The sequence below is a fragment of the Ascaphus truei genome, chromosome 1, assembly GCF_040206685.1.
Source record: "Ascaphus truei isolate aAscTru1 chromosome 1, aAscTru1.hap1, whole genome shotgun sequence".
NCBI classification, from domain to species: Eukaryota; Metazoa; Chordata; class Amphibia; order Anura; family Ascaphidae; genus Ascaphus; species Ascaphus truei.
The window spans coordinates 30,205,718-30,228,429 of NC_134483.1; positions in this window are offsets into that span (position 1 = coordinate 30,205,718).

Here is a 22,712-nt window from a genome sequence, read left to right on the forward strand (position 1 = left end):
TTTTTTTCTAGATTAGTGAGGTCATCTGATATTTTCACTATTACACACACACACACACACACACACACACACACATAACTACGTAACAATGACTAATTGTAGTAAAGTAGAATTTGAATACAATAAATAAACTGTTACGTCAAAAACTAATGTTATTAGTTCTTACTAGGCATTTATTCAATTTCATTTTTTTAAAGGCGGGAATAGGTGGCGAGTAGATTTTCTGGTTTCGTGAGTAGATTTTGGGTGATTTATCATGCACTGTACTGTATGTATGTATTCATGTATGTATATACATATATGTATGTATGTATGTATGTGTTATATGTATGTTTTTTTTTACATGTATTGTGTAGGTGGGTTTTTTGTATGCATTTGGGGGGTGGGTGAGGTTGTATATATTTGGGGAATGGGAATTTTTTTAATGTATTTGGGGGTGGGAAGATTTTTGCATTGGGGTGGAAAGTTTTTTGTTATATATCTTGTGGGGGGAATTGTGTGAGGGGGAGGGAATGAGTGAGCGTGGGGTAATTGACGGAGGGAGAGGAGAGAGGGGGTGAGTGAGGAAAAGAGGGAGTAAGAGTGGGACGCAGGGGAGAGAAATAAATGTGAGGCAGGAGAGTGAGAGAGGGTGAGACGGAAGGGAGATAAATACATGGGAAGGGGGGGAGATAGGGGTCTCGTGAAGTGTGAAATGGGGGGTCGGCTCGCATTACCGCCGACACGGGGGGGGGGCTGCTTAAAATGTTTGTCCCGGGCCCCACAATTTCTGTTGAAGATCCTGCAAATAATAATTAACAATAAATAATACAGAAAGGTATTGCCAACCCTTGTGATTATTTCCATGGCCATGAATTAACCCGGCCACAGAATTTGAGGACCTGAGGCACAGTGTTGTCATAATCATTTACACCCTGTTCTGAGAGGTTTCTTACTACTATAATTGAAATATATAGTTTAATGTATGCTTTACAATATTATATTTTGTTCCACTGAGTTTTCCTGAATGATTTAGAGAAGTTGTAGCCTAATGTGTGCAATAACATATGCACAGAGATATACTGTATAAATACAAATACAGCAATTGGAGCACATTTAGGGCAATTTTGGGGGACATCTATCATCTCTAAATATATCTATCTATCTACAAATAAGAGAGAATACAAAAGGCAGGACCAGCTCAACCTTTTTGTTTTAGAAAAAATGAGATGTGCAAAAAATAGGAGCTATAAAAAATAAAAGGTGCACGTAGGATAGAGGAATGCCAAGAAATTATCTGATATAAATACTAACAAAAATAAAAAGTCCACAGCTCCAAGGTCGCAAGAGTGCAAACAAATTACAGTTTATTCAGCAATATTCACAGACACCAGGTAACAGAGAAACAAGCAGGAATGTTGAACCACAGAAAGATGCAACTGATGTAGGGTGGGAGATATCACACTTTCTGTACCATAGAGTTATGTAATAGGATTTCTCACAAAACCCTATGGCAAAACATTAGTAAACCCCTTTGATGTCTGAGGCAACCCATAAATTACCCAACATTCACACCCTACAAATAAAAACACAAACAGCATAATGTTAATAAGTGCAAATACTAACCTCTGGTAACTCATGTGTTCACCACAACTAGCTGGTCACTTGGTCTACCAAGGGTTTCATACACCTATATGTAATAAAGTATTTTTTTTAATCAACTATTCTAAGCTGGCATTACTCAATTTATTATTTCTAATACCAACCTGGGATAGGTGATAAAAATGGGCATTTTTTTAGATAGTCGAATATCGCCAGGTGCTGGAGTTTCATGTAAATAAGGACTTTTGCATGAGTTTGTCATATGCAGGTTAACAGTTCAATTGATAAACTTGGCATTAAATACATACATTTTTTCAGTTCACATTTTAGTGAATCTAGGCCATAGGGAGTCTCTCTTTGTTTGCCATGTATGTGATCAGAGCCAATTTTTTGGCACATGCTCTCAGGACCCCTGCGCTGGGCCGATAGCACATTGTCTGTGCTGCCTATCAAGCTGCTCCCACCCTACACTGCAGCAGGCACTGACAGAAAGTATCGGGAGGCTGCCGGGCCAGTGGTAATGAGCAGTTAAGCCTTTGCGTTGGATCCTGCTGGCAGCTGGCTGCAGACTGGTTCGGCAGAAGCATGGGAAGGTGCTTGATTTTTTTTTTAGAGCGGTGGTACAGGGCACTCCTCCCCACACTGTCCCCTGGCAGCACGTTCTCCCGCAGAAACCAAGGCTTCAGCTTCATCCCATCCGCAGCTGTTGTGCCGTCTGTAGAGATCCACTCTCTCCCTTTCCCCTGAGCGTCCTCAACCTGGGGGGGGGGGGGCAGGGAAAGGGAGGTGAGAGAGGAAGAGAAAGAAGGGGTGAGAAGGAGGAAGAGAGAGGAGAGGAAGAGAGAAGATAGAGAGAGCAGGAGAAGTACAGAGGAGGGAGTGAGAGAGGAGGAAGAGAGAGAATAAGGCAGCGATTATAGTGCCAGCATGCGTGCGACTGCGTGATGTCACGCGTGCGAAACATGAGATAGAGAGAGGACAGAGACAGAGAGGACAGAGAGACACAGAGAGAGAGGACAGAGAGACAGAGAGAGAGAGGACAGAGAGACACAGAGAGAGAGGACAGAGAGACACAGAGAGAGAGAGAGAGGACAGAGACATCTCCCCCTGCTAGCTGGCATATCTCCCCCCCTCCCCTCCGGCTGGCAAATTTCCCCTGCCTCCCCCCCCGCTGGCACATATCCTCCCCTCTCCCCCTGCTGGCACATATTCCCCCCTCCCCGCCCCCCCCCCCCCACCCCCCACTGGCACATCTCCCCCCCACCCCCCATTTCACATCAAACACACACAGAGACACAGAGACACACACACAGTCCCGGTCCAGGCAAGGACACGCCCCCTCCCTCAGTAGCCATGTCCCCCCCCCATCCCCCACTCCTGCTCTAACAGATTTGCTGGACAGTCGAGGGAAACTAAGAATGTCCTTTTTGGTGAGTCACATTGGCAGCTCAAAATAGTTGCGTTGACCTACAAATCCACAGCAGAATGTCCAGTGAAAGTTTCGTTGTGCTACGTGGAGCCGTTTCTGAGATTTCGATGCTTCGGACATACAAACAAACAAACGGAATCCAACTTAGAATTATAGTATACCTACACATAGTAGGTAAATGTATCTTAGTCATAGAATTTTCCTTGAAAGACACAATCCTTTAGCAACAGCCACACAGATAACTTGTGGTTGAAGTACAGAGTGTGAAAACCGCATTGGATATCACATTATAATATAATTCAATTAATCAGAATAACATCACCACTTCATTAGCTAGTAGATCATATACAACAACTGTAATGGCAAAAAATGGTTGTATGTGATGTTAGATCACTTATAATTAGTGTATATATGAACTTAGTTGAAGAACAAATATGGTTCAGTTCACCCAAACAACACCACCATTGAATAGCTAGTTAATCATTGAGAGAAACTCACAGTGGTTACAGTTTCTTGAAGTTGCATCTAAGGCTGCGCTTATAGTGCCGGCAATGGCGACAGCGACGCAAAGTCACGTCAAAACAAATGCATTTCCGCCGTCGCGTGCACTTATAGTAAGCGTGATGACTTGGTCGTGATCGCTGGAAGTCATCTCAATTAGATTTTTCCAGCGACCGTAGCCTGACGTATCCTTATGGAGTTTAGAGCTAGTACTCTCCTTATTGCAACAACACCACCTTTTTAGTGGCTCGTTAAATTGCATCCAATGTATCCGCAATTTGCAACAACGCCACCTTTTTATACCCATGGGGTATCGCCGACGTCACGACAATGACGTCAGCTGATGGGGACGGATGCTGATCGACACAGACGCCAGAACCTGGTTGTACAGCGAGATCACTGTTTTCCTCCTAAAGATGAAACCCGTATCAGGCTGAAATACTAACTACCTAATGCTGTTGCATCTACTTTTGCTGCAGGACACGAGCGAGCATTCAGCTTTAGACAACAAAGAGAGCATTAGCTGAAATATCATCATAAACATTAGATGCAATTATATATTGTGGGTTTCACCAAATGATCAACAAGCCATTAAAAAGGTGGTGTTATTGCAAATTGCGGATACATTGGATACAATTATATTTTGTGGGTTTCACTAAATGATCAACTAGCCACTAAAAAGCCATCTTTGTCGTTGTTGCAATAAGGAGAGCACTAGCTCTAAAATCCTAACGGATACATTAGATGCAACTACAAGAAACTGTAGCCTGTGTGGGTTTCTCTCAATGATTAAAAAGCTATTAAAAAGGTGGTGCTGTTTGGGTAAACTGAAACATATTTGTTCTTCAACCAAGTTCATATAAACACTAATTATAGGTGATATAACATCACATACAACATGTTTTGCCATTACAGTTGTTGTATAGGATCTACTAGCTAATGAAGTGGTGATGTTGTTCTGATTAATTGAATTATATTATAATGTGATATCCAATGTGGTTTCACATACTTCAGCTAAAGTATTGTGTCTTTCATGGAGAATTCAATGACTAATATACATTTACCGTGTGTGTGTGTGTGTGTGTGTGTGTGTGTGTGTGTGTGTGTGTGTGTGTGTGTGTGTGTGTGTGTGTGTGTGTGTGTGTGTGTGTGTGTGTGTGTGTGTGTGTGTGTGTGTGTGTATATATATATATACAGTGTTCGACAAACCTATACATTTGCTCGCCCCGGGCGAGTGGATTTAACCCCCAGGCGAGTAAATATTGGCCCAAGCAGCACACGTTTGGTACTAGGTGGCGAATAGATTTTTTTGTGTGGCGAGTAGATTTTTTGGTGATTTGTCAACCACTGTATATATATATATATATATATATATATATATATATATATATATCTCCAAAGAAGCAGCCGGCACTCCACTTGCAAGTAGAAAAAATTGGGTGCTTGTCCCATAAAGCAATAATAAACCATACAATACAGTTTGAAGCACGAGATCAGGAGACAGCACTCTGGTAAGTTTGATCACAAGTTCTTTGTATTGAAAAAAAGATACATAAACCGACGTTTCGGGACCTTTCTCAAGGTGGCTCCTGGGGACCAGCAGGAACAACCCGAGGGCCCCCAGACACCCATGGGGACAACCCAGGGACCTCCAGACACCCGTGAGGACCACTCATGGACCCTGTTGGGGCCCACAGGGACCACCTGGAGGCCCACGGAGCCTAGCAGGGACCACTCGAGGGCCCACAGACAACCGTGGGTACCCCCGGGGTGCACTGTGGACCTGCGGACACCCGTGGGGACCCCGCCAGCCTGTGGTATAAATCCTGTGTGTAAAAATAAATAAATTGTGGTTTTATGTGGGGGCACAAGGGGTGGGTTGTGTATTGGTGGTTATTACATATTTTAAATGTTATTACTAGTGTATTGTAGCAGGGGTCTCCGAAGCAGAACGGCATTGGTTTCAGGTTTGGGGACCTCCTGCTTCCCAAGATACAGGCCCCATTATGGGGTGCCGGTATCTCCTATGCATGTAAATGTCTCGCGTCACGTGATCGAGACATTTCAATGCATAGGAGATACCGACACCCCATAGCGGGGCCTGTATATCGGGAAGCAGGTGGACCCCGGACTTGAAACCAATGCAGTTCTTCTCCAGAGACCCCCTGCTAATCTACATTAGTAATTAAATGTAAATTAAATGTTGTTGATTTCGGACGAGATTTGCGCAGAGAGAGGCGGCTCTCTCTGCAGCAGAATCAACTCGCCAGGTAAGCCCTTTTCGAAGGGCAGATCGTCTTGCAGTTGGCTACTCGCCATTTGTTGAAATGTTGCTATCATGATATTCTGCCTTTCTGCATACCGGAATAGCAACGCTGTCAAAACTGGCGATTTAAATTTGCTTCCGATTTTTTTCTATCACACTTTACTGCATGAGGCCCCATGCACTTTCTGTCCCATCTAAAACACTTGAGCTAAATCCCACACATTAAGCGCTCACTGGAAACTAATGTGAACCTTTTCCTAAGAGTTCCATTTGACTACGTGCAGCAATTACTGACACCATGTTTCGTCATAACATACTATTCTTCACGAACCTAATTTGTCGCCTTTCAATAAGGAACCATTTTTCTTAGTAACAACAACTTCCTATACCCCAGGACATGATAACCCTTATCTATATATATTCACGAAACCGGACAGTTTCTACCACCTCACTGGGGTTTTCCTACTCTAGAATATGAACAATATTTTAAAAAAAGGGCCATTAACTTTTTACATTACCTAGTAATCTTGTTAAGGGCCGTCAGCCCTGTATACTAACTTGTAGTCTTACCTACATTTTCAGAAAATACAACCTTGCAATATTCATGCACTGCTCATCCTAGAGGCATAATACCACATAACCTTGCAAATAAACTAGTACAGTTAAGTGTCAGTGACATAGTCTGCACGTGTAACCTAATCGGTTAGTTACAACTCATTTTCTTTTTTTCTTGACTTCAAGTCATTTACATCCGCAGACTTCATTTTAACGCTTGCTGTATCTTGCACACAGTCAATATTAATAACTTCATCAGGATTCCATCCACTTTGTATTTCCCGGAACTGCCACCCATAAAACATCTTCTCTGGTGGCCAGGGTGCCTTCACTAGTTTGATAATCATCTGTACACAGCAATTGAAATTGAAGCTCTGGATTTTTAAATCCCAGATCAGGGAGTTTGTTCTCAGTAGCCCCAGGAGGGTGCTTATCTGCTTCAGGAATAAAAGCAGCACTACCAAAACCAAATGTTTCTCCTTCCTCTTTGTCATCAGTGTGGGCATTGACTTCCCTGTCCATGGTCTCCTTCTGTGACCGTCGTATGTCTTTTAGCTTTGGAATCTCTTTCTCTAACTTCATCTTTTCAAACTTCAATTTAGTACTAAATGTCAGTTCCTTGTAACACTTGCTCGGGTCTTACAAAGCCTCTGCCAGCTTGCTTTTGAACTCTGTGTGATGTCCAGAATCTATTTCTACTTTCCTATTCTTGTGCCTTTTCGTGGTATCACTTAAAGAGCATTCAAGACCAGCTATTTCAGTTTTCAGCTCTTGAAGCTGTCCTTCTGCACTTCTTTTCCCACTCAATGCAGTTGCCAGTTCAGCTTCTTTGGAGTTGACGTGATTCCACATCTCCCAGCTGACTCAGAGCAAGGCTTAAATATGTTTACTTTTCTTTATTTCTGACCTGCAGCTGCCGGTGATCCTCCCGGACCTTGTCTCATTGGTCATCTGGTCCCAAAAATTTGCAGGCATCGACCATTTTGGCCTCATACCTCCGTGTCAGGTTGGCCACTTGACGACTCCTCCGTCTATTCTTTTTTGGTGAGCTGTATCTTGAGCTCAGCAATCTGCGTCTGCAGCTCTGCGTGACCCGGTGGTGTGTGCTTAGAGGCACGTGGATACAGACAGCGGAGGTAACCATCCCAATAGGAACAGACAGTCACAGCACACTGAACTTGTGACCGCACGGCAATAATATTGGTACCTGAAGTTAGTGGATCAGCAATAACAGCAATAAAATCCAAAAGCACGAGGAGATGTACCGGCAGCGGGAGGGTGGGGAGATGTGCCGGCAGCACGAGGAGATGTGCCGGCAGCGGGAGGGCGGGGAGATGTGCCGGCAGCGGGAGGGTGGGGAGATGTGCCGGCAGCACGAGGAGATGTGCCGGCAGCTCCCCGGGCACAAAAGCTAGTATATATATATATATCTATTTGTATTATATCTATTAGTATTATATATCTATATGTATGCTATTTTACTCTGTTTTTGCCTTATGGGTGCATACTTGGGTAACCCTATTTGTATGATTCTCTGTTATATAGGTACATGTGGTTTCATCTCCTATATAGCTTTGTCCATGCCTATATACACTTTGCGTTATCTCTCTGGATATAGTGAGGTTTCTCACAACTACATGTATACATCTGATTTATCTGCTGCACCATTTACCTTTGGTCTTAGCTGGCATACAGTATGGACAATCCTTCCGCAATTCATTTTTGTATAGGGGATTACATATTTGGTTACATGATGCGTATGCCAACAGCTTTATAGGTGGTGCCCACTTCCTAAGAGGATTTTATTACACCACACATTATATGTTCATTATTTCATTTTATATGTTTATTAAAACTTTATTTTTTTTTTCACTTTTAGTCCTTTGTAGACATATATGTATTATATATGTCAGCTGATGGTTAGCCTCTGGTCATTGACCATTCTGTTAGGGATATTCATATCTCATGTAGTAATTACTCACCCACTTTTTGCAACAGTGAGTGACAGATATAGGAACTTTTGGGGTTCTTTTTGGACCCACCCTGTTAAAAGGCCATTTTAAATCCCCACATTTTTCTCAAGCCCACAGACTTTTCAGTGTCTGCCCGCACTCTCCACCATATGTGGCAAACAACTCCCTTTGTGTTGCACTGCCATTTGCCCAGGCTCATCACGACACAGTCTTCTAGGGTTTCATTTAAAGAAAAGGAGGCCAAAAATGTGTATACACACAAGGGGCACTCAGCCCTCAACCTTCAGCGGTTTATTTTTCCATTAGTGACACTAAACTTTTCAAACACCGTCACTTTAAGAAACAAAAGAAATCATAAAAATAACATCTACTCCTGTCTGGCGTCTAACTCACAGCATATCCCTATAGGCAATGTTGGCTGGGTAAGCAAGTTACCAACTTTAAATAACACACAGATATAACATTCAATTCATAACTGTCAGATGGGGACAGCATCCTCCCAGCCTCCAGGCTCTAAGAGAGAGAGTGAAAAAGTGACCCTCTCTGCTCTAAATACCTGTTCTAGTAATTAGGTGAGCAGGTGAGGGAAACCAGAACCATTGTAAAGTCTGGTATGGATTTCCTATCCACCAGCCTTAGTGACTGTAAATCTGTGGGGCGGATCACATCCACACTATGTCTGCACTTTCTGCTATGAATCAGACAGAAAGCGGCCTACTAATCCTGGGACTATGTCACAATAGGCATTTAAGCCTATATTGCATTTTCAAAATACCCTATATTTTACTATTTTACTCCTTCACTATTTTCACCCAACTCACTTATTTTTCTCTGGGATATCCGTCATCAGCTTTCGGCACCTAATGGCTCAGATTAAAAGGCCAAGCAGAGTTCACTTTACTTTTGCTTTATAAGGTGGCCACCTAGTGGAACATTACAACTGTACACTTTACTACCTACGACAGTGGTAAACAAGCTAAACTCACCAGAAAACCACGTACAGTATGTTTAACATTAAGTCATCTACATTTTACATTCAGTTTTATTGATTTTAACTAGCATCTCCTGAGGGGGTTACCAGAGAGAGATGTACAGTAACCCGTTGGATTATATAGCAGTTAGTAAGAGGTAAAATAAAGAAATAAAGAGATACATACATACAGAAGCCAGTCGGTTAATGTTGGGGATTGTAAAATGCTAGCTAAATTAACTGCATGTACTGCACCGACACACTTTATTCGAGCAAATACCCAGTATGTACCTGGCAGATACCTGGAATGCGCCGCTCCTCACCTCTGACAAGCCCCGTTGCGTTTGCCTTCCCAGCCTGGGTTCATGCCTGGCTGACGGGCGGCTGATCTGTTAAATGATAATGATTAGGATTTAATAGGCTGCAATGCTTCGCGTGTCTACCAGATGGCATAAATTCATGAATTGTAATGCAGTATATATATATATACTGTGCAGTATTGCAGCCAGCAGGAATAAAATGCTTCAATCCCTGCTTGGAAAATACCTCAATGCACTCGGGCAGAAAACAGTCACAAACCTCAATACACCCGGGTATACCCGAATTCGTGGGACTAGCCGAGCTCGAATAAAGTGTGTCGCCAGTGTATTGTCCACGCGTAGGCAATCACTGTTATTACTAAAGAGTTTCTAACAATATATACTGTAATTAAGCCTTCACTGCTTAAGATGATGACAATGTACTGAATGTATATCATATATTATGTAGTGCAATGTAATATATTACAGGCATCTATGATAATGTACAAAAACAGAAAAGTGTTCAAGGATGCTCTAGTACACCTAGGGCTACAATGTGACGTTCTGGGATAAATACAAATGAAATACAAATCCTATGATAGGCAATGTGGAGGGAGGATCGCAGCTCAAAACCCAGAGGAGAACTGTCCTTCCCGATCTTCCAAGAGGAAAATAGTCTGCAAAGTGGGTAAGCGCAGGATCCAATACGAGAAAATAGAGGTATAGGGACAAAAATGGTGTAGTACGTTCCTATATGGGTCAAACTGATGGTAAATGTGGAGGAGTCAATACACTAACATTTTTTCCCTTAGTAAATCAACATGTTCACACTTAATAGATTAGGGAAGTGAAGAAGCCCCTTTTCTTTGCTCCTGCAGTGAATAATCTCCTCAATATGGAAAGAAAAATGGAGATACACAATGTGCACTAAATAAAAGGACATAGAACAATTAGGCAATAAGCCTCGGAGAGCAGGAGCATTAGGATTTCACCACCGCCGGCACCAAGTTGGTGTCCCCTCCTGACTCGCAACGTCACTTCTGGTCTTGTGGGTGTCCAGGTCTGTGGATACTTGATCTCAGCTCTGCTCTGGACTCACTTGCCTTGATCGAAATGCGTACAGTCCCAAGTAGATCACAGCTGAGATCGAATGTACCATTTTTGTCCCTATGCCTCTATTTTCTCGGTATTGGATCCTGCGCTCCCCGTACTTCACAGACTATTTTCCTCTTGGAAAAACAGGAAGAACAGTTCTCCTCGGGGTTGCCATGGCGACTTGTCGCCAGAAGCCGCCAGAGAAAAGGTAAGTAATATACAGAGGCCTCACACACTCCCCGGCATTAAATTTAAATATTTTATAGAAGAGTACGGGGCCTCTATAAGTGCTGTGTCCCTCCCCCCACACCAGAAACACACGCATCCCCCAGTTTGCGCACCTCTGGAATATGGCACAGCACCCCAAATGCACCTTAGCAAACTAGACACCCTCTACAATTCAATATGCCGCTTTGTCCTCCAATGTACTGTAACTACAACACACATCACTGTGAAATGCTCAAAGAACTAGATTGGCCATCACGAGTCTAGGCGCAAAGTTCATCTTTCCTGTCTTGCCTTCAAATACTTCTGGGGCAAGCTACCCCCGTATCTGAACAAGCTCCTCACCCCTACCACCCCTACCACATGCAGCACTTATCACCTGAGATCTGACTCCAAGGGACTCTTCATGGTCCCAAGGTTCAACAAAGTATCCGGACGCACCTCCTTTTCTTACCGTTCACCTCACAACTGGAATAGTCTACCAGAGACTCTCACAGCCACCACCAGTCTAAGTTCTTTCAAAACTAAAGCTGTCTCAACTTTTAATGTGGTCTGTAACTGTTACATACGCCTATAACTTACATTATCTTTAACTGTTCATGCAATGTCTTCATATATAATGTATAAGCCTGTTCACCTAATGTAATACAATGTCTTTATATATAATGTATAACCCTGTTAACCTAATGTACCCATGTATTTGTCATCATAACGCTGTGCCCAGGACATACTTGAAAATGAGACGTAACTCTCAATGTATTCATTCCTGGTAAAACATTTTATAAATAAATAAATACAACCTAGATCTTTTTTGCTTGAAAATCTTGTGGAAGTAGGAGATTGTTTTGTTTATTTCAACTGGAAGACCAGCAAAGATTTTTCTGAGATGTAGACTTTTCAGGGTACATTGAATAGTCACCTCACAGAAAGAAAAGAGATCCTTTTACGAAGTGCTCACAACAAGCGATAATAAAAATGCCCTAACTAATGGGGAGTCGTAACTTGCTCCGCCCAGTGCTGCTGATACACACAGAAAAAGCATGATTTATTAAGGGCATGGTTTACCACAGTCATAACCAATGGGTAGAGGGGGTAGAGGGGGTGGTGGGTGTAGTTATTCCGGGGAGGGTGGTTAGGCCTCCCAGTTGGGTAGTGGGTGAGGGGGTTAATCCCTTGATTACTATAATTAAGGGTTTAGTGATTAAGGGTTGGATGTAGCATTAAGCACCATGAATAAAACGTCCTTTCAATTATGGTTTAAACACCTAGGAAAGAAAATAAATCGGTATAACTTTGGCCATGACAATTTGTTTGCTAGTACTGTAGATAGTAGTTTACTTTCAGACAAAAACAGCTTCCATATTCTGCGTCACTCAGTAGAAGACTAAGGGAAGTAAAGAGCACGTCCTAGCATATTGACATGTATCAGACACTGCCCCTAAATCTGTCTTACCCTATAATCACACAGCATACTGTGCTCCCACTGCAAGGAACAACAGGGTAATGACATGCACATGAGCACTTCACATCCCTCGCTACTGTATAATTATGCGTTAAGGCAGGTTTTGGATGTCCGATACATATTATTGTGATTTTTATCATCACTGTACTCTGTATTGTAGGAGAGTTTGTGTCCCATTTTTATTCACCATAACTTGTTTGTGTACCTGGGTCAGCAGAAGAGAAATCCAATGACATGTTAAATTGATGACTGCTTCCCTCTTCTGGATATCTGAGGAAATGTTAGTTACCATTTAATCACTTAAATAGGTTGTATCAACATTGTGTAAATAGTTGGATATAGATCCCACAAATATATACAATATGTTCAAATATTAGTAGCCTTGTATTGTCTGACCTCAGCCAGTCTCATTGCTGGCTGACTAGTCTCATTTATATCTACGGAGGTAAAGAAGGGTTCTTCTCCTTGGGGACTTCAATTGCCACATTGATGACCCCTCTCTCCCTTGGGCTTCCCGCTTTCTTTCTCTAACCTCTTCTTTTGGCCTTCAACATTGGACTGCAGCCAACACCCACAAGGATGGCCACTACTTAGACCTAGTTTTCACTAAAAACTTATCTCTCTCCGATTTCTCCATTTCCCCTTTTCCTCTCTCTGACCATCACCCCATCTCATTCTCTCTATCTCGCTTCTCCCCTTCTCCCCCTCCATCTACCCCCAGGTTCTGCAGAAAACTGCGCTCTATTCACTTACCTGACTTTGAGTCCACTCTACGCTCCTCCCTCTCCTCTCTTAGCTCTGCTACAGACACTGACAACCTGGTCAGGAACTACAACTCTGCCTTGTCCTCCTCTCTTGATCTACATACCCCGCTTTCTCTCTGCCGCCCTCGCCCTTCTAACCCTAGACCCTGGCTAAATTCCCACACGTGCATGCTGCGTTTCTCCACTCGTTCCTCTGAACGTCTCTGGAGGAAATCTCATACTCTCGCAGACTTCCTTCACTACAAATTTATGCTATCCTGTTTCAACTCTGCCCTCTCGCAAGCTAAACAAGCCTACTTTTCTTCACTAATCAACATGCACAAGTCTAACCCACGCCGACTGTTCTCTGTCTTTGATACTCTACTCAAACCACCCTCAGCTGCCTCTCCTTCCTCCATCTCCGCTCAGGACTTTGCTGACTATTTTAAGGAAAAGGTGAAATCCATACGTCAGAACATCCCCTCTGTTTCTTCCTCCCATCCTACACCTCTTCCTAACTCTCCTCCTGCCTTCCTTGACTCTTTTTCCACTGTCTCAGAGGAGGATGTGTTGCTGTTGATCGCCTCTTCTCCGGCTACCACTTGCCCTCTTGACCCCATTCCCTCCCATCTCCTAATACCTCTTGCTCCTACTATAATCCCTACGCTCACACACATTTTTAACTCCTCCCTCTGCTCTGGAACCTTTCCATCCTCCTTCAAACATGCAAGTCATACCATTACTCAAAAACAGAAAGCTTGACCCTACCTGTCTTTCTAACTATCGACCTGTCTCCCTCCTGCCTTTTGCCTCTAAACTCCTTGAACGTCTTGTATTCTCTCGCTTGCTCCATTTTCTCAACACCTATTCTCTCCTAGACCCTCTACAATCTGGCTTCCGCACTGCTCACTTCACGGAAACAGCCCTCACTAAAATAACTGATGAACTCCCTGCTGCTAAAGACAGAGGTCATTACACTCTGCTCATATTACTCGACCTCTCTGCAGCATTTGACACCATGGACCACCCTCTTCTCCTTCACATTCTCCATACTCTTGGTATTCGGAACAAAGCTCTATCCTGGATCTCATCCTACCTCTCCCATCGTACTTTCAGTGTCTCTTCTGCTAACACCTCCTCCTCCTCTATCAATCTCTCTGTGGGGGTACCCCAGGGCTCTGTCCTGGGACCTCTTCTCTTTTCTCTGTACACACTCGCTCTAGGCGACCTAATAACATCTTTTGGGTTTAATTATCACCTCTATGCTGACGACACACAAATATACTTTTCAACACCCGACCTTACACCTGCTGTACAAACCAAAGTTTCTGAATGTCTCTCTGCTATATCATCCTGGATGGCCCTCCGCCGACCTTAAACTCAACATGGCTAAAACAGAGCTCCTCATACTTCCTCCCAAACCTGGCCCTACTACCTCCTTCCACATTACTGTTGGAACTACGATCATTCACCCAGTAGCCCAAGTACGCTGCCTAGGGGTCACAGTCGACTCCTCTCTCACATTCGCCCCTCACATTCAAAACATTTCTAAAACATGTCGCTTTTTCCTCCGCAATATAACAAAGATACGCCCTTTCCTCTGTTGCTCAACTGCTAAAACTCTGACTCAGGCCCTCATTCTCTCCTGTCTTGATTACTGTAACCTCCTGCTGTCCGGCCTTCCTGCCTCTCACCTGTCTCCCCTACAATCTATCCTAAACGCTGCTGCCAGAATCACTCTACTCTTTCCTAGATCTGTCTCAGCATCTCCCCTCATGAAATCCCTCTCTTGGCTCCGGTCAAATCCCACATCTCACACCCCATTCTTCTCCTCACTTTTAAAGCTTTACACTCTTCTGCCCCTCCTTACATCTCAGCCCTAATTTCTCGTTATGCACCATCCAGACTCTTGCGTTCTTCTCAAGGATGTCTTCTTTCTACCCCCTTTGTATCTAAAGCCCTCTCCCGCCTTACACTTTTCACTGACTGCCCCACACCTCTGGAATGCCCTTCCACTCAGTACCCAACTAGCACCCTCTCTAGCCACCTTTAAGACCCACCTTAAGACACACTTGCTTAAAGAAGCATATGAATAGCACTGTGGATATTCTGAACACATGATACATAAAGCTTGGCCCCCTGCAGACGCATTTACCAGAACTCCCTCCTACTGCCTCGGTACGTTCTCCCTACCTACCAGTTAGACTGTAAGCTCCTCAGGGCAGGGACTCCTCTTCCTTAATGTTACTTTTATGTCTAAAGCACTTATTCCCATGCTCTGTTATTTATTTGATTACCACATGTATTACTACTGTGAAGCGCTATGTACATTAATGGCGCTATATAAATAAAGACATACAATACAATATATATATATATATATATATATATACACATATACACATATACACACACACACACACATATATATATATATATATATATATATATATATATATATATATATATATATTTCCCTGAAGAAGGTCACTTTATGATGACCGAAACGTTGGATGTGGTGCCATGTTAACCTGAATACAGTTCTTATGGATTTATCTGGCTGTGTGCTGTCTCATTTTTTCCGAACTTCTATCTGGTAAATTCATCTGTATGTATGTATATATATATGTGTGTGTGTGTGTAACGGGTATTCCCTGTGAATACAGACGCTACTACCTGCTGTGTAACCTGTGTGGCTCTCAGGAGCCTAAGCCTCCGTTTGGGGAGCCTGGGGTACATACATATAATACGATCTCATGGTGCAACGCCTCCACCTGGGAGGGATCCCAACGGAGTGGGAGGAGGCCCTCACAGGAAACAATCACATTAAGCAAAGAGTTGTAAAACAGAACTGGCTGTCTGGGGCCTAGGGGGCTGCTGGCCTAGTGCAGGGAGTCACTGACTCCTGCACCCTACCTCCTTCCCCTAGCTGCTCCTGACGCCGACTAACGTGCTCCTAAACCCCGCGAAATGTATCTATCACTGAGCAAGAAGATACTGCAGCCCTATTGGCTCCCTGAGGTCAGGTGGGGCTGCAGAGGCTCATGGGACATGTAGTCCCCTCCAAGAGCCCTCTACTGATTGGTCCGTGTTGCCGCGCTAGTCACTGCGCATGCGCGACCTGTCTGTGGGCCTCGGGCACTTGGTTCTCACTGCGCATGCGCAATGACACTGACAATGGCGGCGCCTTGTAGTGATCAAGCCTGACCACAATTGATGCAGAAAAAAAAAAGAAGAAGCGCCAACTCCGTAATGTAATATGAAAAATAGAAAGAGATGTATTGAGTTGAAGAGTGGTCAATAGGACCTATGCTCTCAAGTTGAGAATTAAAAAAAGCATACAATTAAAACATATGGTGGCAGTGAACAAGCAGTGTGATGTATGTCGGGTGCCTTGTTCCAGTACTGCTGTTGTACTGCTAACCTGTCTCGAGACGTTGCCTGCCTCGGTGGTGATTTATATCACAAATTGCTTTTTATACACTTATACATTGTGAGTGTTTTTAATCCCTCCACCATCCCCTTCCTTATATTAAATGTTACAGTGTTACACTATGGGGCGTGCGCTCTCTGACTTCATTTTGTTCTTATAGATCCTGTTTTGGAATTGGTTCTTCCATTTGAGAGCTGCCGTGGACCCCTGGATTCTGTACATTATCCTGTTATCTATCAGGACTTACTTTAGGGCTTGGACATTACACTTGGACTATTTATTATTTTATTTAATATGCATGTATATTTGTCATATTAGAGTGTATATTTTAGTTTGTTTATAATTTTATTTCATGGCAATTAGTCATTATTTATTATAGGTTTGCTTGTATTTTGTAATCATTACACTTGCTAAGATCACATATTATTTCACTGGTTTCACAAATGGCGCTACTTTAATCACTCCTTTTCTTGTATATATATATATATATATGTAACGGGTATTCCCCCACCCAATCTCACATTGGCCCGGGTAGTCTAACCAGTCCCCATTACGTGTTCGTGTCTGGTGGTGCACCTGTAGGCAACAGGGCTCCTGAGTCTCCCGCTTGATGGTATTAGGGGATGTCATCCAGACAGGCAGCTGAGGTAGTGTGTGCGAGTCCAACTTACTTCATGTGCAGCGCCTCCACCTCATCAGGATCTATGCTTCCGCAGGGAGATGGTCCTGGTGAGGAACTTCTTCTTGGTGGTGCCATCCACTGCTGAGTAACTTCACACTCACACAGTGGAGGTATATTCGAACAGGGCATCTTTATTGATGGTTGATATGGGCAAGCTGCCCCTCACAGATAACAGCTCAGCCACTCATCTCTTTGTAGCACTCTCTTAGGAAGGTCCCTTCTCTAATAGATCTGCTTTCCACCTCTACTCTTAAAGAGATTCCCCAGCTTCTCTGGCTGCTGTAAGCTCCTCTCTTGAGCTGCTTTGTCTCTCTCAGCTCCTCTAACTCTGCTGCGTATGCTCACTGACTCACAGCTAGCAGGAGACACTGCAACAATGTTGCAGACCTTCACGTGCCTCTCACTGAACAGACCAGCACAACAACAGGAAACTGAACTTCTAACTTTAGGCAGTGCTGTGTCTTATATCACCCCCCGGCGAACAAACATGCTCTGTATCACTAAGTGGGAACACACTGCATGTTGTCACTTCCTTTGGGGACATATGACACCTCACCAGGGTGTGAGGGCAAACCTCCATTGATTGATGCTGGCAATCCTGCATACTTACCAGGTTTACTGCCAACATGAGAAAGAGATATGTACACCAATCTTAGACATGGCTACATTCTCCCCCTGGTGGAACCCCAACGTCCTCGCTTGGGACCTAAATTTGCGGAACCTTCCTTCAGGTAGCACTGCAAAACATAACAACAGTTTATTACAGTACATATCTTTTCTCATAAACATAATAACGGACACATCCTAACGTAGATGTGTAACAACCAGAATTACCCCCTGCTGTAGTATCCATTACTGGTACCCCTATACCCTCTTAAGGTGGCTTGCGTACAGCATGGTCCACTGGGCTTAGAGCATCAATGCAGTAACACTCTGGGTGACATACTGGACACCCACAATCAGCCCATAACTCTGGCTTGGATGCTAGTGGACTGAGAGGATCATGCCCATACACCTCCCTCAGGCATCTCCTGGAGATGTAGACTATCCCCTCTTGACTACACCACTTCTCATCTAACCCGCCAGGATCCCAATTTTCTTCTTCTAATCCTTCCTCTTCATCAGTGCCATATCCCCTATCTTCATCAGGGGTTATCATTTCGAACTTACTTTCTCCCTCCCATGGATGGTGAAAATAAAGTAACCACTTTTGGCGATCCCTAATAACTCTTTCTGACAATGGGGGCACATAGGGGGTTCCCTGGGCAATAGGCACAATATGAGCAACATTACCCAAATCCCCAGATGAAACTCCCAATGTTCCTGGGGACCCAAAATTTGACCCAATGCTCTTAGAATCACATCCCACCCCAACAGTACAACTGTCATCATTAGTGTAGTACAACATTCTTTGCATAGCCATTTTCCTCCCCGATCCCTCATCAGAGGTAAAACAGTCACCACAGTCCAGATTTTCCACAGTCCATTCTTCAAAAGTGGCTCGGGACTCCCCAGACAACCCTTGGCTAGACTGGGATCCATAGGAAAAAGTGACAGGGGCAGGGAGTTTAACTATGGCCGGGGGTTGGGCATAGGGAAACACTGCCGGCATACGCGGGGCTACGACCCGCAACTTCTCGCTACCTTGCCCAGTACCATCGGACTGGCACTCCGGTTCATCCGTGTCATTGTTCCCAGGCTTCCGCAGGGCCTGCCGGCTCTTCCCGGACCCCGGCGACCTGGTACAGCTGCTTGGCCGAGAGGACACGGCCCTCTCGCTGGACTCGCCGCCATCTTGCGTTGGGTTCCCAACCGGAACCTCTTCCTCCAGAACGACATCCACCGCCGTAAGTGATGGTTCTGCTCTCTGCTCCGTTCGGGCCTGGACTAGGCCCGTCTCCGCCGTTGCCACCACCGGCGCCTGTGGAGGGTAAGGATGTATCTCACCGCTCCGTCGGCTCGGGATGGAATCTTCTCCTCCTTCCGCGCTGTAAGTCACCACGGCCGTGGGACTCCGCCTCTCGGGTTGTTTCTGCACCGGCATCACGAGACTCCGCTCCGCCGCGACACAGGTAAATGCCGGTTCTTTTCCAGCACCGCTGTAGTGGTCCGCCGGTAGGTGCATCACCACCGACGAGACTTCCACCTCTTCCTCGGAGGATATCACGATCGGATCCTCCGCAAGGTTGTCACCGGGTTCTTCTGAGATACAACCAGTGGTTGTTGGTACGAAGCTGGCGTGCTCCGGTACCTCCACTGCGGTTGCGCTCTTCTCCGCCGATGGTTCTTTCTGTTCCGTAGCCTGCAGCAGCACAGGCTCTAGGAACTGTGCCCCACAGCAGGCACACTTGGGACCCCAGGTCGGTTTGTCACCTGGGAATTCACACTGTTCACAAGCACATCTTATGCACCCCTCTCCATCCACCCAGGCCACCCGGTATTTTATGGGTAACACAACATGGTTAAAGTCCATACCACCAGTCAGGTTCAATTTCTTTTGTAGACACGGGCACACCAGAAAGGATATTTTCCCCCCTTTGTATCGCCAGGCTCCATACAACTGCGGGTGTGCTTCTCTGCATTCTGTACTGTCTTTAGTATGAACAGCGGTTGCTGATCGCTGTTCACTGAGCTTGCTCCCCCTGGTGGACTGTAAAGGAGGGGCATGCTCTATAAGGGAGTGGTTCTGGCTCTGCGCTGAGTCACTCACATCACCGGGGAGAGGCTCTGAGTCCGTCACAGTCCCTGAGGGCGCGGCTCCAGCTTTCGCGCCAAACTTCCCCGCAGGGTGGGGTTTTTCCTTTGGCGCCAATCCCGGCCAACTTTCTGCAAACTGCAAAGTTGCAAGACTTTCTGCAGCATGCCCACGCGGTGTCCCGGGAACGCGGGAACCGCCATTTTGGTAAGGATTGTCCTTTTTCCCATTTGAGGCAACGTGTGGCTGTTTGTCAATTGGGGTATAACAAAGTTCATTTCGTTCCTCCCATCGGATAACACTGTCATGCTCATTATTCTCAGGGGTATCATCCCGAGAACAAAAACATGATAAACACGGCTCAGCCACGGCTTTCACGCCATTCCACAACAAACTCACAAAAGTCTCTTCTGTAGCTTGTTCTTCGTCCACGCACAGTTCATATGCGTGTTCTTCCTCTGACCGCAATCCTGGACCTTCTGCTCTATGCAGATCCTCCATTCCTACGGTTCTCTCTCCCCGCCATCCTGGACCTTCTACTCTGTGCAGATCCTCCATTCTGACGGTTCGCTCACCCTGCCATCCTGGACCTTCTGCTCTGTGCAGATCCTCCATTCCGACAGGTCTCTCTTGATCGTTGAACACTGATTTCCTGTACGTGGAGCTCCGCTCTGCGGGGCAGCTACCACATCCGTACAATAAACATGCCTTGTGCACCACCTTGTGTACCTAACGTAGATTTGACTCGTGTTTGCACTACCTCAGGCTAGGCTCACTCTTTCTGTGTCTGCTGTATCTCCTTCCTCCCAGTCTGTGCTCCCTTTGGTAAGTGATCTGGAATGGACTAGAGTACTCTTCCATGCAGTACTTGGGCGTCTACCTACTGTTGGCTAGCCTAGTGCAGATCCTCTCCAGAATTCCTGACCACGTTAACAGGCTATCCCTTCAGGCATCCTACCCCTAGCGCTACCTCAAGGTGACTAGGACAGCTATAGCCCCTCTCCAGACCCACTAACCCCTTAGGTCAGTCTAGGGCGTGCTTTGCGAGGTTTTTCGTTCTCCTGACTACCCCTAGATTTTCCCTTTCCAGCACAGAGTGGCAGCAGACACTCTCCCTGTTTCCTATTGTGTGCCTAGCAAAAGCCTGTCCTGTTAACAGGTATCTCAGCAGCGCCTCCAATTGTAACGGGTATTCCCCCACCCAATCTCACATTGGCCCGGGTAGTCTAACCAGTCCCCATTACGTGTTCGTGTCTGGTGGTGCACCTGTAGGCAACAGGGCTCCTGAGTCTCCCGCTTGATGGTATTAGGGGATGTCATCCAGACAGGCAGCTGAGGTAGTGTGTGCGAGTCCAACTTACTTCATGTGCAGCGCCTCCACCTCATCAGGATCTATGCTTCCGCAGGGAGATGGTCCTGGTGAGGAACTCCTTCTTGGTGGTGCCATCCACTGCTGAGTAACTTCACACTCACACAGTGGAGGTATATTCGAACAGGGCATCTTTATTGATGGTTGATATGGGCAAGCTGCCCCTCACAGATAACAGCTCAGCCACTCATCTCTTTGTAGCACTCTCTTAGGAAGGTCCCTTCTCTAATAGATCTGCTTTCCACCTCTACTCTTAAAGAGATTCCCCAGCTTCTCTGGCTGCTGTAAGCTCCTCTCTTGAGCTGCTTTGTCTCTCTCAGCTCCTCTAACTCTGCTGCGTATGCTCACTGACTCACAGCTAGCAGGAGACACTGCAACAATGTTGCAGACCTTCACGTGCCTCTCACTGAACAGACCAGCACAACAACAGGAAACTGAACTTCTAACTTTAGGCAGTGCTGTGTCTTATATCACCCCCCGGAGAACAAACATGCTCTGTATCACTAAGTGGGAACACACTGCATGTTGTCACTTCCTTTGGGGACATATGACACCTCACCAGGGTGTGAGGGCAAACCTCCATTGATTGATGCTGGCAATCCTGCATACTTACCAGGTTTACTGCCAACATGAGAAAGAGATATGTACACCAATCTTAGACATGGCTACATATATATATATTATACACATTATATATATATACATTATTATGTAACAATAATTTAATCATTAAATATGCCGTGACACATGTAACTCCATACCACTGCTCTTTCATGTCGTCATTTGTGATGACAATAAAGTTACAACAAAAAGGCTTAATCTGATACTGATCTTCAATTCTGCTGTCTATATTTATTCCTGATGTATATAAACTTTTCTACAGACCTACACCCACTCGACTGCACAAACCAGGACGGTTTGTAGCTTTAGTCCTGTAATAGGCCTGTAATATAGTGCGCATGCGTGCGCTACCGTGCGCGTCAACGATAATTGCCTGTGGGAGGCTGACGTTGCTACAGTTGAGACACGCGCACACACGATTGTGAGCGGTGGCGCGGCAGATCAGGGGGAATACAACAAATGTGTATTTTTGCGCTGATACCGCTCCATGTGACGCTGTGATCCCATCACAGTGCGGCCTAACAATGTGACATCAGTGCCACCCCCCCCTAGCCACGCGCATCAACGCTTGCCCTATATAAACTAAAGGCACGTGCACGCGCAATGCCGTGCGCACCCGCACGCGCACCGGCGAGTTCTATATTACAAGCCTTGGTGCGCGGCACATGCTCTCTCTTTGTAGAGCATGCCCCTTCTTCCTGATGCACTGATGGGGTAAGAGAGAGAGAGAACAAGAGCTGTGCATAATTCCTAAAGGTGAGAATGCAGGGAGAGTCCCCACTGAATATATTCATCCAGAAAATAACAAAATCC